This window comes from Typopeltis vanoorti, chromosome 5 (genome assembly GCF_054136105.1).
Source record: "Typopeltis vanoorti isolate ZY-2024b chromosome 5, IOZ_Tvanoo_1.0, whole genome shotgun sequence".
NCBI classification, from domain to species: domain Eukaryota; kingdom Metazoa; phylum Arthropoda; class Arachnida; order Uropygi; family Thelyphonidae; genus Typopeltis; species Typopeltis vanoorti.
In genome coordinates, this window is record NC_143553.1 from 80,787,240 (window position 1) to 80,806,341 (window position 19,102).

Here is a 19,102-nt window from a genome sequence, read left to right on the forward strand (position 1 = left end):
AAAATCAATTATAAAGAGAAATATATTAGGTTTATTACGGCCAAATAAACCCCATGTATTTCTCTTTGTAAATAATTATTACATTAATAAATTCCTGATATATGTTCTCAATGGATGTACAGGATTGTAATACATAGTTAAGTTTATATAATATTTGCATTCTATCAACAGCATTCTTTCAAATTAATCTACTTCTTGTCAGATCTTACATTTTAGTCTTTTAAGGCACTTCTTACTATATCAATCCACCTAGGCTTTGATTTTTCTCAGTGCCATCTAAGCATCAAATAGTTGTTTTGCAAACTTTCCTCTCCCTTTCTGTTTAAGTAATCATGCCACCACAATAATGTCTAGTTCCCTTCTCTCTAATAGGATTCTGCTACTGATTAATCTGTTCACTCTCATAATTTTCCCATACCTTGCATATCTGTGGTTGAAAACTTTCTGTGAAAGTAAAAATTTCACTTACTTTTAGATATTTTACTTTAGCAGATCATCCTACCTCATTCTTTCAGAATTAGGTGACCATAGTCTTTGATCAACTTTCTTACATCTAACCCAGTTCTCAGATCCAAACAATAAAACTGATTTTAACACTTTCTTTATATACCGGTAGTTCAGTGTTCTAATTAAGCACTCTTATTCTATATAAACTTATTCAATGGACTACCAATGACAACAGCTTTTATCATATTATTATATGATAATAATATATTATCATATAATAATATGATAACATAACAACATATTATGTTATCATAATATCAACATAAAGAACCCTGCTGTCCATGCCCAAGACCATCTAACTTGGATATGGCTGAGAAAGATCCTTCAGCTCCTCACGTCACCTATGGGAATCGAACCTAGGACACTCCTTCCCCAGCCATATGGTTGCAAAGTGCACAATCGCTAGGCTAACCGCCTTCTGCATTACTTCAGTCTTGGTATTACTTGTGGGTATGGCTCCCACTGATGAGACATCAAATAAAGGTTGAAACCAGTCTAGGTAATAGCCCTTACCAGAATGCATAGTATTATGCATGTCCGTAAGGATATGCGCAATGCATTATGGAATTACTAAGGCAAATTGATGTGAAGTCGTTAGTCTCCATATACAAGTAGCCCAGTCATGAGGTTACTTCATGAACAAACTTTGTTTGCTTATATTCGGATAAAGGATGAAACCAAGAATATTATTATACTGGCACCTTCATGGAGTCTGAAGACTCACTGCAGGTGCCTCAATATATCATACCTCTCCTTGAACCCATTAAGAGACAAAGCACTCACAATCGACCCTGGCAACCCATTCCACTCATTCACAACTCTCCAAACAAAAAATATAGTCCACACACCCCTAACTAGCCACACCTTTATTCAACTTCCAGGGATGACCCCTAGTTCTGGTCCCTCCAGCCAATGCTGAAACATTTCCCTTGCATCTATCCTATAAAACCCTTTAAGCAACTTAAATGTTTCTATCATCCCCTCTTTTTCTCCTATCAACCAACTTCTGCAAATCCACACACTTTCGATATATCCTCAGAGGGAACATTCCACAGGCCACTCACCATCTTGGTGACTCACCTCCGAATCCTCTCCACTGCTTCTCATTCCAAAGAAATCAGAGACCAGACTTGAGCACAGTAATCCAGATAAGGGAGTATCAAGGCCTTATAAAAAGGAACAACTTCCTTATCTCAATTTGTTAATGTGTTCTTCAATAGCTAAGTAATCTTATGGGATACCTTAGCAATATGTCCTCTAAACTAACTTTCTGTCTACCACCACCCTTAAATCTCTAGCTTCATCTATTTCCAGGAGTATAGTGCCATCAATGTGATACACAGCTTGTAATCTATTTATCTCAAAATGCATAACTTTACATTTCTCGACACTAAACTGACACCCATTAACTTCTGCCCATACTGACAGCAGAGTTAAATCGTCCTGCAAGCTTTCTGCATCGCCTTAACTATTACTCTAATTTCGCATCATCAGCAAACAACTGAATATTTCCTTTTAGGTTATTTCCTATATCATTCATGTACAAATTAAACAGCAATGGTCCCAGCACTGAACCGTGAAGCACACCACTAGTCACCCATTCTTGAATTCTCTATTTGACCAATTTTCTAGTACTTTTACTACCATGCCTGAGATACTGATTGGTCTATAATTTGTTATTGCAGTCTTAGACCCTTCCCTATGTAAAAGGAATTATTTCGCCCTCTTTCCACTCCCTTGGAACTCTACCAGAACTGAGACTTAAAGAGCCTACTCAAAAGGTATTGTCAGTTCCCATGCACATTCTTGCAAAACCCTAGCTGATATCCCATCTAATCCCACAGTTGTATTGAGATTCTGAAATATCCTAAGAACCTCCAATTCATCCACCTCTGTTAAACATTAGTGTCTGTCACATAGGTTAAAGCAGTAAAAACTCACTAGGATGACATACTCTTGCAAAGCAGTCACTCAGTAACTCAACTATTTTATCCACTTCTGTCTCCTCATGATCATCATCACTTATTAAGGTTAAACTCTCATAGTCATTCTTCCTCTTACTTGCCACATAACAAAAGAACTTTTTTTGGATTTCCTTTGGCCTGCTCGGCTAGATTCTTCTCATAATCTGATTTTGCCATCCTTGCCATGCTGTCACTATTCTTGCCTGAGCCTTGTACTGTTTATGAGTTTGCTGGTCATCTTTCCCTTTATATACCCTCCACAGCATTTTCTTCTGCAGCTTGTGCTTAATGAAATTACTCATCCAACTCCTACCCAATCTAATTTCTTGGCATCTAATTTATAATTAATGGAAAAGATAGTTCCTTACACTTAATTTATACATTGATCATCTTAACATCTTAAGTACAGGCTATATATCTGTATAATGTTTCACTTATTCCATATAATGCATTATCATATGACTTTTCCAGATCCTCAAACACAACTTAAATAGAGATCCTTGTTACACTTTCAAGTTTCTCTTACAATTTTTCTAAGCCTTCTCTCAAGTATGCTTTAAATCTACCTGGAACACACTGTAGGATTTCCCTGAAATATCTCAACAATGTTTTCTTTCTCTTTATATATATATGGGAAATATAAAATTCTAATATTCCATTTCTGAATTAGAGCCTCTGACTAGGCTTTCTGAATTATGCAGTACAGCCATTGTATAACAAATACTTGCATAACCTGTATATATATGACATTTCGATCAAATATATTCTATTCCAGCTGACTTTCTATATTTCAGTCAGCTTTTGATATCTGCAAGAGCTTAGATCCTAATATTCATACTCTATTCATGTTCTGTTACTATACTCTTTCAAAGTAATTACTCCAAACATTCAAAATATCCTTATCTTCAATTTTTACGTCACTTTTGTCATCTAACTGCTTTTACATTTTTCACCATTTCTAACCTTATCAATAGACCTTGAGAACATGTTGCACCTTTGTGATATTAATCTACATGCTCCTGAAAGTCTTCTCATGATGTTTGCTTAGCTTTTACAGTTAACAAAACATGAAACCCCCATAGCTCAGTTGGTTTTGAGAGTCTACTCGTTGAGAAGAACTGGCTTTTCAATCAAAGCTGTTAGCCAGTCTCAGAGAAAGAGAGAGAGAGAGAGAGAGAGAGAGAGAGGTACAGGGTTTTTTCTTCTCCCAGAAATTCTGGTTTCATCCCAAAAAAAAAAAGCAAACTGGCCTCGTAAACTTGCATATCTACAGCAGACATGGAATGTCTACTGTTTGGCAAGGAAGGCAATGGGGAACAACTTTGTTCTGTAATCACTATTCCTCAGTAAAGTACCACTGTTACTTGAACTAATCTTCCGACTAACAAACCCAAAATAAAGGAAACATGTTGACTTTTTTTCATTTTATGCAACTTCCACTCATGAATGGCTATAAATCGATGATACATTAGTACTGTAGATGGGCTAAGGACACACACACACTGCTAGGAAAGAAGTCAATGGAACACCATAGCGTGAGGAACAAACAATCATGGCACTCATTTTAATAAGATGTAGGCCCTCCTTTCACTGCGATGACTGCAGCAATCCTACAGGGCATACTTTCCACAAGCATACAATAGTAATCAATGGGAATTTTGGACCATTTTTCCTGTAGGCATGCAATGAATTCCTGGACTGTTGTGGGATGGATATCCCTTAACCTCACCTGATGCTCCAGTTCATCCCACAGATGTTTAATAGGATCAAGATCAGGGCTCTGTACAGGTCATTCAAATGACAACGTTCGTGTCCACAAATTACGAAGTTACAGCAGCAGCCTTATGACGTGATGCACTGAAAGAGATAATGGTCATTTGCTTTAAAATGCCACAAAGCAGGAAGCACTGCACTGTCCAGAATGTTCACATATCTAAGTTCAATGTTTGTGGCACCACAAACAGAGGTCTGAGGCCAAAAACAGCACAACACCATCACACTATATGCACTCTGGTAAGAAATGTTCACCAGGCATCTGCCATACCTGCTCCCGGCCATCTGCTTGGTAGAATGTGTAGTGCGATTCATTGCTCAATAACAAAGCTTTCCAAGCTTCATTGTCCCACTGCACTCTTTGTGCCACTGAAGACGATGTTACATGTTGGTTCGGATAATGTGGAGCTTGCATGGTGCAGTCCTATTGTGGAAACCCATGTTGTGAGCCTCTGTTCTGAAAATGTTTTTATGCAGATTTTTGTTTCAGTCGATGCTACGAACTCTACATTCAACATGCTGGCCAATGAATTGCAGTTTTTACATATTATTCTTCATAGCACCCTACAGTCATGTTCAGTGAGTGTGGTGGGTCATCCACTGCAGATAGCACTTGCAGTTGACTCCCTGTTCTTCCATCTCAGTATGGTATCGCTAATTGTTGACTTGGTATTGCCCAAATTGTCAACAATTTGCCAAACAGATAGGCCTGCAACATGGTATCCTATTACAACACTTCTTTCACAAATTTTCCTGTCATTGATTTTGTTTCATCTGCACAAATTGCATAACACAAAGACCACTCAAGTTGTTTTTCTGCAAAATTAAAAATGTCTGTCAGTTGTATGCTCTGTTAAAGGATGATAAAAACAACACATTTTCCTCCACTTTACCTTCATTCAGGTAACACTTGACCAATACAGTAACATACAAATAGCACTAAAATGACCAACATCTGTGGTCTCATCTAATTGCAAAACATAAAATGTATCCTTTCTTACACTTCCTATAATAATGGATTGAACACAGACATATCATTTCACAAAATGATGTTATTTGAAAAAGATGTCACATACAATTTCTACACAAAATTGTTGTGTAGATGCAAAAATCAAATTTTCTACAGTAGTATGGGTTTCCCCAGTGCTTGCTATTTCGTAGCTAACTAAATAGGAATACCTTGACTTTTTCACTGTCTTGATTTTTGGGTGATGTATACAAATCAATTAGATGTTTTGAACTACTGCAATTTCTGATTAAAATCAACTGGGTTTTTTTTCTTTATTTGTGTGTTTTAGTTCTAAATGATGAGACAGAAGGGATGGTTTTAAACTACTAATGGTAAACACTTCTCTACAAATGACAAATTGTGGGAGTGAGTAGTCCTCATCTCCAAGAAATAAAAAACCAAATTTAAGATAATCTTCACTATATTTCCTCTTTTTAATATTCATTTTTGAATTTTCATGCTCCTCACTCACTTGTACTTCAATATTTTTTTATTGAACCTTTTAGTCTTGAACCAATAGCACATAATGTTTTTTAAACTTTAAAAATACCATGCATTCATGTTAAAAACAATTTAATATAGCATAATCTTTAAATTCAACATGAACTTAGAGACAAATAAAGCATTTAATATAAAATACTTATCACATCAGAGTGAAAACAAAACCACACACTTACATGAAGTGAGAATAGAATGAAAGACATTAAAGAGAGCTTTTTTTTTTTTTTTTTTTTTTTTTTTTTTTTTTTTTACTATTGCTTACATGATGCTATTAAGAGCCTGTGGGAAACTGTAAACATAATCATTAACACAGCAGCAAACAAACTTAGCCAATGAGAACAGCTATTTACAAGGAATTAAAAAATAAGAATTTAGTAAATTAAAATTAAAGATAAAACAACATTTACATGAAAACTACATATAGAGTACACATATACAAATAATACATTATGCAAAGTGAATATTTATACATGGGTGGTCGAAAAAGTTCTTGGCCTTGACCATAAATGGCAAGACTATCGACAAGATTTTTTTTTCTAAGTTGGTACATCTGTCATAAGCATCCATATGAAATTGCAAGTCATTCTATCACGTATTTTTTTTTATACAGATGTTGGAAGCCAAAGTGTTGTCTGTATCCCCTGAAATGGATAAAATTGAGTATCATGTGGTTATAAAATTCTTTCTAAAAGAAAGTTTAACGCCAAAAGAAATTCATAAAAGTTTATGGGCACTCTTCTCCTTTGTTTCTGAGAATTAAGAAATGGGCTGCCGAGCGTATAAGTGTCCATACCAGCCTTGAAGATGATCCACGTGAAGGTCGTCCAAAAAGTGTAACACCACCAGAAATCATTGATCAGCGCACAATGTGGTATTGGATGACTGGTGGATTGAAGTGAGTGAAATTGCTGAGACTATAGTCATTTCAAAAGAATGTGTAGGATATAATTTGCATAAAGAATTGTATATGAAAAAGCTTTGCACAAGATGGGTGCCACGCTTATCAAAAATGCACTGCATGAAAATCTCTCAACAGTGCTTGAAGCATTTTAACAAGAATAAAACTGATTTTGTGTGTTAATTTATTACTATGGAAGAGACTTGGATTCACCATTATGCAACAGAATCCAAACAGCAGTCAAAACAATGGACATAAGCCGGTTGTTCAGCGCGAAAGAAGACAAAGTCGGTTCCATCAGCAGGAAAGGTTATGACATCGGTGTTTTGGGATGCTAAAGGCATTTTGTTTATTAATTATCTTGAAAAGGGTAAAACAATAACCAGGGAATATTATTCCAATCTCTTAACCAGACTAGATGAAAAAATTCGTGAGAAAAGACCTGGTTTGCAGAAGAAAAAAAAATCATGTTTCATCAGGACAATGTACCTGCCCACAAAGGTGTTTTGGTAATTGGAAAATTAAGGGATCTGCACTATGAATTGTTGGAACATCCACCCTATTCCCCAGATTTGGCTCCCTCTGACTTCTATCACTTCTAAAACTAAAAGTCTTCTTTGCTGGTCAGCGTTTTTCTTCGAATCATGACCTGCAGCTATAGAGGGGTATTTTGCAGATCTTATTGAGAACCACTACAGGGATGGGATAATGGTGCTGGAGCATTGCTGGAATAAATGTATTAGTCTTAAGGGAGATTATGTTATAAAATAAAAATAATTTTAAAATTATAAATTCGTTTTTTTATTGTTAGGCCGACAACTTTTCAGACCACCCACGTATATGTATAAATAAATATGTATATAAATATTCATAAGAATGGAATATATATATGTATAACGAATAAATATCAGATTGTTAGTGAGCATTGGATGGCATCAGCATGCTGGTTGTTGACATCAAAAATTTAAGATTTTTCATGCCAGAACACTTAGATTATATGGAGGAGGTGTTTTCTGGCATGAAAAATCTTAAAATTTTTGTTGCCTTTGCCATTGGTTGCAAAAGAATAAGTATTCCTTTGTAACCAGTGGTCTATTGCATTTGCTGTCCTACAATGTCTTGTAACTTTCCTAAATTAAGAATACCGCTGATTTCATCACTAGCCTGCATTCAATGGAAGAAACATTCTCTATAACTCGCATCACCCTTTGCAAAAATCAGATTGTTGAGATTTGGCTACAGAGAACACATCTCTTCTTCTGAAGCCACTTTAAGAATAGAATTACGATGCAATAAAAACTAATTTAACCAAAAACAAATCTTAGATTACTGTATGTGGAATTAATGAAGGTAAAAACACTAAAGTTGGAGTAATTACTTTACTCACAATTAAGCAAATAACATCACATTTCAACCTGTATATTGAGGTCATCATCAGGAAAACATACATATGCACAGGACACAAATTACATGACACTAAAGTAAGCTAAATCTAAATGCTTTGTTAAGCTTTTACACTAGCCTGACCTCTGATGAAAATATAAAATAAATATATAAAAATCAATAAAAAATTAACATAAATAAAACGATTTTATATACATAATAATATACAGAGATTTAAAAAAAATCTTACAATGGAATTACATCAAATACATCCCTAACTTCCTCTTAAGATTTTCTCGTGTTGGGGTTCTGCCATCATATTCTGGATGCTATATCAGTTGTAGATGGGTCCTCCAGATTCTTGGAATTACTAATCCATCATTCTTGTTGAGATTAGAATGATATTTCAGCATCCCACAGGCTTCCTTGGAACTTTCTTTCAAACCAGGTTTTGGTGCGGTGTTGGGACATGGTGTCTTTCTAGTTTATTCTGTGATATGTTTGAAGTGTATTGTCTGACAGGCCTGTTTTACCATAATGAAGGAATTTAATGTGGCATTTATGTTTGTCTTTTTGTATTGGGATGGTGTGTTGTGGTTTCCCCAATGTAGATGGCAGGTGCACTGAATTTTGTAAACTCCCAGGTGGGCAAGTGGATCTTTGGATGAACTGAGTATACTTTTTAATTTTTACAGGAGGTTTGAAAGTTGCCTTAATGTTGTATTTATAGTGTTCTATTTATTTTTTCTGATATCCTCCTAATATATGGTATGGTTATGGCATTCTTGTAATTTTTTTTTATTTTTTATTTTCATATTATTGTGGAGAATCTTGTGAACTTTTTTTGTTGTAATCTCTCTCTCCTTTTTCTTTTTTTTTTTATAAACAAAGGTTTGGCTAATAATTTCAAATTCCTTTTCCAGCATCTGCTCATTGGAGCAAATTGTTAGGGCTCTATGTTTGAGGGTGCTGATGACCTCTAGTTTGTGTTGGGTGTGGTGTTAATTTTTGTGTATGTATTGGACATAGTGTGTAGGTTTGCAATAGACTGTGAAGGAAAGGCAGCCTGAGGGAAGACCTGTGACAAGTGTGACTAGAAAAGGAAGATAGTTATTGTTTTTAATCTCAATGGCAAATTGGATATGTTTGGGGTGCTTGTTCAGGTGACTTAGGAACATAATTAACATTTTGTGCTGTGGGCCAAATGTTAAATATATCATCAACATCATATCTGAGCCAACTTTGGGCTTGCTAAATCTAGAACTTGTTGCTCAAAGTCTTCTATGTAAAGGTTAGCTGGGGGGAAGGGGGGAAGTGGTGAGTCAATGGCTGTACCTTCTTTTTGCAGGTAGAAATTATTCTGCCACATGAAATACCAGGAGTAAAGTGGGCAAAGACTGCAATATCAGGTAGAAACATTCTGCATGAGAAGAATAGTCATTGATCAGGACAATGTGAAAAGGGCAGTTACTCAAAACTGAGTAAAATATCTTTATTGTTGAGTGTGATGTTTTTAATTATGTTGATGAAGTAGTGTGTATTTTTTTTATGTAGAAGGAGGAATGACCAACGAATTCCTTAAGTGTAGCCATTAGTTTCTTGCTAAGTGATAATTGGGAATGTCAATTCTTTCCACTATCAGTCTAGTGGTGTGTTTGTTTTGTGTATTTTTGGCAGGCTATAAATTCTGGGAGCACAGGCATAATGCAGCAACAGCTTTTTAATTGTTTCATCTAGCCAAGTGATCACTGACTTGATTAATTCTCGTTTTTTTTTTTGATGTACTCTGTAGAATTGTAGTTAACCAATTGGTAGGTGTCGTGGTCAGATACCAATTGTTTATTTTTTCAATGTGCATTGTACAATCAAACGGCAGTAGCACTGCCTTTGTCTGCTTTGGTAATAACAATGTCTTTTTTTTCCTTTTTTTTTTTAAAGAGATTTAAGGACTAATTTTCCACTTTGGTTAAATTGAACTTAGTTGTTTATTACAATTTATAGTATACTGGATGTTTTTATCAGCTTACATGAAGAAGAGGATTTTTAAACCATTTTCAGTTTAGTAGATGAAGGCTATTTTGTTTACTGACCTTGGTGGGTTAGCATAATTTAAGCCTTTTTGCAGAAGTGAGAGTTCTCCATTGTTAAGGATTTGATTGGGAGTGTTGATAACTTGATAATGGTTGGAATTGGATGGAAACATCCAACATACTAAATTATAATAAACACTTAAGTTGCAATTTAACCAAAGCAGAAAAATTAGCCTTTAAATCTCTAAAAAATAGCCAAGACATTGTTATTACCAAGGCAGACAAAGGCAATGCTACCACTGCTCTTGATCGTACAATGTACATTGAAAAAAAATGAACCAACTGGTTCACTACAATCCTACAAACCACATTAAAAAGAAAACAACAGAATTAATCAAGTCAGTCGTAACTTTTACATGAAAGACTTTGAGGAGCAAACTCTAGATTCAGTAAGGCTAAAGCAACAAGTCTGGCTCAGATATGTTGATGACATATTCGCGATTTGGCCCAATGTTACGAAACATTAAATACATTCCTAAGTCACCAGAACACACAACACCAACATATCCAATTTCATAGAGATTGAAAACAATAACAATTCCTTTTTTAGACTGACTTGTCACACATCTTCTCTCAGGCTGCCTTTCCTTCACGGTCTACTGCAAATCTAAAACACTGGACATACACAAAAATTAACACCACCATTCAACACAAAAACTAGGGGTCATCAGAACCAAACATGGAACCCTAACAATTTGCTCTAATGAGCAGGTGCTGAAAAAGGAATTTGAAATTATTAGCCAAACCTTTATCAGGAAATATCAGAAAATTGCTCTACCTTGCCTGCCTAGAGTTTACAAAATTCAGTGCACCTGCAAACATCCTACATAAGGGAAATAGGATGCACCATCCCAATAAGAAAAGATGAACATAAATGCCATATTAAATTCCTTCACTATGGTAAAACAGGCTTCAAACATGTCACAGAATCAACTGAAAAGGCTCAAAGTCCCTACATCACACCAAAACCTGGTTTGAAAGAAAGTCCAAGGAAGCTTGTGAGATGCTGAAACATCATCCTAATCTCAACAAGGATGGATTAGTAATTCCACGAATCCTGAGGGCCTATCTACAACTGATATAGCATCCAGAACATGATTATAGAACTTCAACATGAGAAAACCCTAAGAGAAGAAGACATAAGAGATGTGCTTGATGTAGTTCCACTGCAATTTTTTAATCATCTATATATTATTATACTTATTGTGTATATAGAAATTATGTTAATTAAACAAGTAATTTTTTATTACTTGTTTAATTAACAAGTAATAAAATCTTATATTTTTATAATCTTATCATATAAATATTTTTACTTTATTTTATTATTATTATTTTTTTCACGAGAGATCAGGCTAGTGTAAACGTTTAACAAATTCATTTAGATTTAGCTTACCTTAGTGTCATATAGTTTGTGCATATGTATGTTTCACTGATAATGATACAGCAGCATTTTCCAGATTTTTCCTACGACGGAACACCTTGGTTATTTTGTAATGTATATGTATGAATAATTAATTATGGCATAATTATAGAGAGTATTAGTACACTTTTGTATACAGTGTGACATGTTGACAAATATAAAATTACATTTAAATCAGTTATCAATCACAAAACTACAATATGCTACAATAATGAAATATTGTAGCTTCCTCAGGCCAACATCATTAAATTAATTTGTGCTAATTTTCATTGACATATCCCAATCTGATCCAAAAATTTATAATATTATTATAAATACTTATGAGTGAATGCAACCTTTTTTCTCCTATGTGCTGGTAGTTTTCCCTTCCTTTTGTACATCCTGAAGATCGCTTTGTAGGCTAGGCTGGAGGTGGATGACTCACTATCTGTTGCATCACAAACACCTTCAATAAGAGATTTCTTAACACCAAAATTAAACAAAGTCCTTTGTCTCTTATTCATATTAAAATTTAAATCTGTAGGCCTATTACTTTTAAAAAAATCACGCACTACGGTTTCGAAACTTTCACCCTACAATACGAACTTGCGAAGAAAGTATTCAGTATTACTAGATTTGAGAACTGGATACAGACTACCTTGATCTTTAATTTCAGTGGAAAAATTTTCTTTATACTTCCTTGCTGATTGGTCACTAACATTTGCAACACAGATGTTATTTCATTCAGTTTTGAGAACAGAGGATACATTGCCCATTGTTGTAAATGGCTTGCAGGCAATTTTTATAACAGGTCATAAACAGCAGTATTTCCTTTCCCGAATGTTGAAAGATTTCGATGTGTGAAAATTAACGATAATTCATGAATATTTCCATGTTCAAAAATATGCGACTTGGTCACTGACATTTGTAACACAGATGTTATTTCGTTCAGTTTTGAGAACAGAGGATACGCCACCCACTGTTGTAATCGGCTTGCAGGCAATTTTTATGACCGAGTCATAAACAGCAGTATTCCCTTTCTAGAATTACTTCCATGTTTAAAAATACACAGCTTGGTCACTGACATCACGGAACATTTATTCACTTTCCGTGGAACACAATTTGGGAAACCCTGATATAGAGGAACATCAAGTGTTATTTGCTTAATTGCAAGTAAAGTAATTACTCCAACATGAGTATTTTGTTTACATTAATTTTACACAATGAATGCTGACCACTGCAACCTTGAAAGAAAAAACAACACATCTTAGATAATTATTCTCCTACTAATAGAAATTCATCAAATAAAGAGAATTTCCATTCTTAAATAAATAAAAAACATATCCTTATCTAAAAAATAGATGAAAGTCATGGGAAGACCTTGGTAAGAATATAGATAATAATTATCAGAAAGGTGGCAAAATTGTTCTGGAGGCTATTGAAAAAAAGTTCAGAAATGGAGGAAAGAGTACTGTAAAAGGAATGAAAAATAAGGTAACATGAAAACTGAAATTAAGTATATCCTATATGCCTGGAGTAATTACTATGAAAGATTTAAATGAAACAAGCAGTGACAGAGCCATAGTAGAAAATTTTCAAGAGAAATGCAAAGAGGAGTACATATCAATACTTGTGGTATAGAAAGCAGTCAAAAATTTGAAATGTGGAAAGGCAGGTGGAGTAGAAATGCTCAAATATGGCAGCATTTAAGTCTTACAATGCATAATTCAGATGGCATGGTCAGAAAGTTGAATTCCAGATGATTGAAATAGAGCATTCATAGTTCCCATTCCTAAAAAAGGAGAAAAAAGCAAATGTGAAAATTACAGAGGAATTTCTCTACTAAGTATTCCAGGTAAGATTTATGCAAGCATACTTAAGAGGGGTAAGAAAAATTAGAAGACATGCTTAGAGAAGAACAACATGGATTCATGGAAACAGAACTTGTCAGTGAGGTTTTCACTTTATCACAAATAGTTGAGAAATCATTGGAATATATTAAGGACCTGTACTTAAATTCTGTATATCAGAAAAAGGCACATAACAAGATGCCCAGAGAAAAGTTATTTGAAATACTACAATTATATGGGGAAAGTGGAACATTATATAGTACATAAATACTCTGTATTTAAGTTATAGGTCAACGGATCTAGCCTTACATCACTTCCATTATGCAGATGAAGGAGAAATATTACACAGGATGTTACAGGAGATGAATTGTGGGTTCACTGCTACCAAAACCTTGACTTATCTTTCCCAACCCTTAATTTTTTTCATTCAATTTTTCTATAGATAAATTGTTTGTCCATGTCTTTACAGCAGATTTATAGTCCAAATTTTAGTTCTACTGATACATTTTCTAGTTTTAAAACAAAACGCTAATTTTATGCAGTAATAACAGCATCACTCCCAACTGCTGTATTTTGATCAAATAGTTGTTTGCAGCCAATCAGAGTAAACATTATGAAGAGTTACCTTATGCAGAGCCGGCGCTAGGATCTTTGATGCCCGCATGCAATTTCTATCTAAACGATCCTGTAACGATCCGGGAGTGTGTGGTTCTTTTACGATAATAAAAATTTAAATTATTTGAAATTTCTTAAATAAATTTTGACAGAACAACCATACGTTGGTTCGCTAAATGTAACAAACCGGGAGTGTTGACTAGGCAGGATAATCGTTAAAAACCCGTATATTCAAAAAATTCTCAACAGTTAAAGCAAATTTTGATAGTCACTTCACTTTAATCGCTGAATATAATGATACAGGGATTATAGCCTTCCGACAGCCCCGAATCGCTAACAAAATTAAAATGAATTTTAATTAAAGTTAAAATTTATTTGAATTAATTTATTTTGAATTAGTTTAAAAAATTCTTGCATTTTACAAGTTACTAAATTCTTAGTAACTTGTAATAATTATCTTTTAGGAAATTAAAAGAAACTCAAGATAGATGAGAAAATAATAAAAGAATTCAGAAATAATTAGAACATTTAATATAAGTATTCAAAAAATAATATCTTTACAGAATAACAGAAAATACATTAAAATTACATAAATATACTTGAAATTTTTTTAATTAAAATTTTAAGGTTTTTGATTTCATATTCACAAAATTAGAAATAATGGTCTTAATGTCTAATTCCGCACATATCATTTTCAATAGCTATTAACGCCAAACTAACAAGCCTTTTTTATGACATACTTGTTCTTAAATAGGTTTTAATCAATTTCAACTTGGAAAAGGAATGTTCACCGCTCGCTACACTAACAGTTAAGGTTAATAGTATTCTTAAAGCAATCGAAAAGTTAGGAAAAGATAAATTATTGGACGCAATAAAATTAAGAATATCGAAAGGGCTTTTGAATATTTAAATTATCCATCCGAAAAATATCCCGGAAAGCACATAACTCGTCATATAGTCTATTGTATTTACATTTTTATTGTCGCAGTCCTTCAAGAGAATCTCTAAATTGTCACAAATTTTTCGTAAATCTTTGTTATTAATTTGTAGTAATCTATACAAGAAATTGAAATTATCATATCTTTTAGTTGTTCAAAACGTTCTATTAACGAATACATTGCAATGTCTAGAAGTGTATAAAACACATTCACTCTAAATTTATCTTCTGGTGATTATGGCGTTTCGTCATGATGCTCGTAGTCAAATTGCCGTGTCTTCTTTCGTCGTCGAACTTCCGTACCAGTTTTAAATTTTTGTCTTGAAGCATTTTACTCACAGGGTTTATTCTGTTAAGTAAATCATACCAAGTTATAAGAGAGCAAATAAATTTGTAATCCTTTATTTTAGCACATAATGTTTGTGCTTCATGCTGAGTTTCTTTATTAAAATTTCCATTATTTAAAATTTCAAAAGTGCATCATAAATTTCTCCTAACTGATATTGCAGAGGACGGATTGCATTAATTTTACTATCCCATCGTGTTTCTGATGGCTGTTTCAGTGTTAATTTTTTTTATGAACTTTAAAAGGATTGCCCAACGTTTGTAAGAGAATGAAAAGAATTGTATATTTCTTGAATAATTGCAAAGAAACTAATTGCATCTGCATTCACTATGGCTGCATCGTTAATGATTAAATTTAGAGTATGAGCAGCACAAGGCACATAAAAAGCTAGAGGATTTTTGTTCAAAAGCAAATTTTTGAGCCCATATTTGCCCCATTATCATACCCTTGACCTCTCATGTCTTCAATGGGAATGTTCCATTTTTCCAGTTGTTCCATTATTGTTGCACATAAACCACGTCCTGTGGAATCTGATATATCTGCAAAACCTAAAACGTTTTCCCTGATCTTGACAATTCCATTGTCACAGGAAACAAAGTGAATAATAATGGTCATTTGTTCTGTTTTACTTGCAGCAGGTGTGCAGTCTAAAATTATGGAATAATATTTAGATTTTAGAATTGATAATAAAATTGCATCCCTGATTGCATTACTTAAAGTTTCCAATATTTCATTTTGACTGTCTTTACTCAAACAGTGTACTCTATTGTTTAGTCGTAGGGCCCTTTCAACATGATTTTCCATAACAGGATCAAACTTCCCAAACAGTTTGACTAATTTGAAAAAATTGCCGTTATTTCTTTCATATAATTTATCAGATAATCCGCGAAAAGCTAAATTTTGGCTACCAAGGAATTTTATAATTTCAATCAAGTGTTCTAAAACACTCGTCCAATGTTTCTTTTCCATTTCATACATGCTTTGATCTGGAAATCAATAGTAGTTTTGTTTTTTTAAATTTTTATCAAGTTCCTTCCATTTTAAGAAATTTTTCATGTGAGTTAAACTAGTCTCATGTCTATGTAAAGTTGTACTTACATTTCTCCAATCGTTATAACCTTCTACAAGACTCAGTGGGTGATTCAGTTGATTCAGTAGGTGCGACAAGTTCGCAACAAAAGCAAAAAACAGAATTTAAAGTTTCAGAATAAATGAGCCATGTTCTTGGCACGAGCTCCCGTTTTCCATTTTTCTATTATAATATGTGTCGCCAAATTTACGACCATATATATCTCTGGGTGTGCTTAAGGGTCAAAGCTGTATAACTGAGAGGAGACCTCCACATAGCCTTTAAAGGAATGCGGAGAACCGACCAGGGCTTCTGACCTAATGTCCAATCCTCACCTTCTCGTGGTGCACCCTGTTGGGTATCTACTTGGATACTGAACAGACGAGGATGGGCTGGCAATTTGGGATTTAGCCGACCAAACTGTATTCTTACTGGTTAACCAAAATATAGAATGATGGTACAACATGAGAAAATTTCATGCCGGCTGGGGCGTCGCCCGGTTAAACAAGGCCCCCCGTTGTTTTCGCCAGGGAACCAGGGCGAACAGCGAAAAGTCAGCTACTGGAACAAATCTGAAAACAAACCCCAACTCAACATCACCAGAGTTAAAGATCGGTACTATCAACGTAAGAAGCCTGAATGTGCAAAGAAATGGAGCTAGCTGAGGAATTAGATAAGTACCAGATCGACATAATAGGGGTGACTGAAACAAAAAAGACCAAAACTGGTGAGCTCTTTCTGAGCAATAAATACAAAATGTTATATTCAGACAATGACAATCAAGGAAAAGAAGGAGTAGCCATAGTATTCAACACAAAATACGAGGCTAATCTTCTTGAATGGCAGTCAGTCTCAAGTAGAGTAATGTGGGCAAATATGAGAATGGGGAACTGGACAATGAGACTTATTTGTGCCTATGGTCCCACAGAAGGTTCTACTAAGGTAGAAGTGAAGGAATTTTTTGAGGCTTTAGAAAAAGCAACTGACACAATGAAAAAGGAAAAGTTGGTCCTTGTTGAGGATCTAAATAGTAGAGTAGGAAATGATTGTGAGACATACAAAAATATTTTGGGAAAATTTGGAGAAAAGAGCAAAGCTAATAATAATGGCAAATATCTGTTGGATTTCTGCTCAGGACATGGACTGGTTATTACTAACACCATGTTCCAACATAAAAATGTGCACAAATTCACATGGAGAGAAGAGGCTAGGAATAAGAAAAGTCTCATTGACTATGTTATTGTTGATAGTGATGTTTTCTCTCTGGTGCAGGACACCAGAGTGTACAGAGGATTTGAAATTGGAAGTGATCACTATTTAGTCTTGAGCAGGATAAAATTGAATTTCACATTGAAAAGAATAACATGTAAGAAAGTTTTAAAGCGAATAAAAGTTGAGCAGCTCTCAGATGTGAACTGTAGGCTAAAATACACAAAGATTATTGAAGAAAAAATGAAAGAGTTTGAGAACAGGAATCAAACCTTGGAGATTCAGTGGCAAACTCTGAAGAAAACATTGATTAATTCTGCCAGAGAGGCATGTGGTGAGGTTGTCTGTAAGGATAAAAAAATCAGAACTCCCTGGTGGACACAGGAAGTTAAAGAGGCAGTGAAGGAAAAGAAGAAAGCATACCAAAAGTTCCTGTCAAATAAGTCAGTTTGTGCTCTTAGAGAATATAGAGACAAATGCAAGAATGCTAAACACTGTGTAAAACTAGCTAAACAAAAGTCATGGGAGGACTTTGGCAAGAATATAGAAAATAAATATCAAGAAGGTGGCAAAATATTCTGGAGGTTGTTGAAGAAGCTTAAGAATGGAGGAAAGAGTGCTGTAAAAGGAATTAGAGATGATAAAGGTGACATGAAAACGGGAGAAAAAGATATTCTTGAAGTATGGAGTAATTACTTTGAAAAACTGCTAAATGAAACAAGCAGTGATGACAGCACAGTGGTAAAAAAACACTGACCAGGCATGCAGTCAGAAATACATATCCATACTAGAAGTAGAAAAAGCCATCAAAGGCTTGAAATGTGGAAAGGCAGCAGGAGTAGATGATATTCGACCAGAAATGCTGAAGTATGGTGGTATAAGAGTCTTACAGTGGCTGCACTGCATAGTTCAGAAAGCCTGGACAGAGGGACGAATTCCCGATGACTGGAGTAGAGCTCTCATAGTACCCATATATAAAAAGGGAAATAAAACTGCGTGTGAGAATTACAGAGGTATTTCCCTACTGAGTGTTCCTGGCAAGATCTATGCAAGTATACTTGAGAAACGGTTGAGAAGAATTGTGGAAGAAAAGCTTGGTGAAGAACAAGCTGGATTCAGGCCAAATAGAGGCTGTCAGGATCAGATCTTCACTTTACGACAAATAGTTGAGAAAGCATGAGAATATAACAAAGATCTGTATTTAAGTTTTGTTGATCTGGAAAAGGCATATGACAAGGTGCCAAGAGAGAAGCTATTCAATACGCTGCGGTTATATGGTGTCAATGAGGCATTATATCAAGCAATACTTAGTCTTTATTTGAGTTGTAAGTCAGCAGTTAGAATTGAAGGAAGTACAGGAAGATGGTTTAATGTTAAATCTGGTGTGAGACAAGGATGTACATTATCCCCTCTGTTATTCATTATCTATATGGATCACATTATGAAGGAAAGTGGTATTAAACATGATATCAAAATTGGAGATGTTAATGTCAGCTCTTTGCTTTATGCGGATGATGTTATACTTCTAAATAAATCCGCTACAAGTCTGCAA

At 34.6% G+C, this 19,102-nt stretch overlaps 1 protein-coding gene across 1 annotated transcript in view; it reads right to left on the reverse strand.

The window, feature by feature from the left end:
- The window catches only part of Gint3 (GDI interacting protein 3), a 115,237-nt gene that overhangs the window by 23,997 nt on the left and 72,138 nt on the right, over positions 1–19,102 (reverse strand). The window lies entirely within an intron of this gene.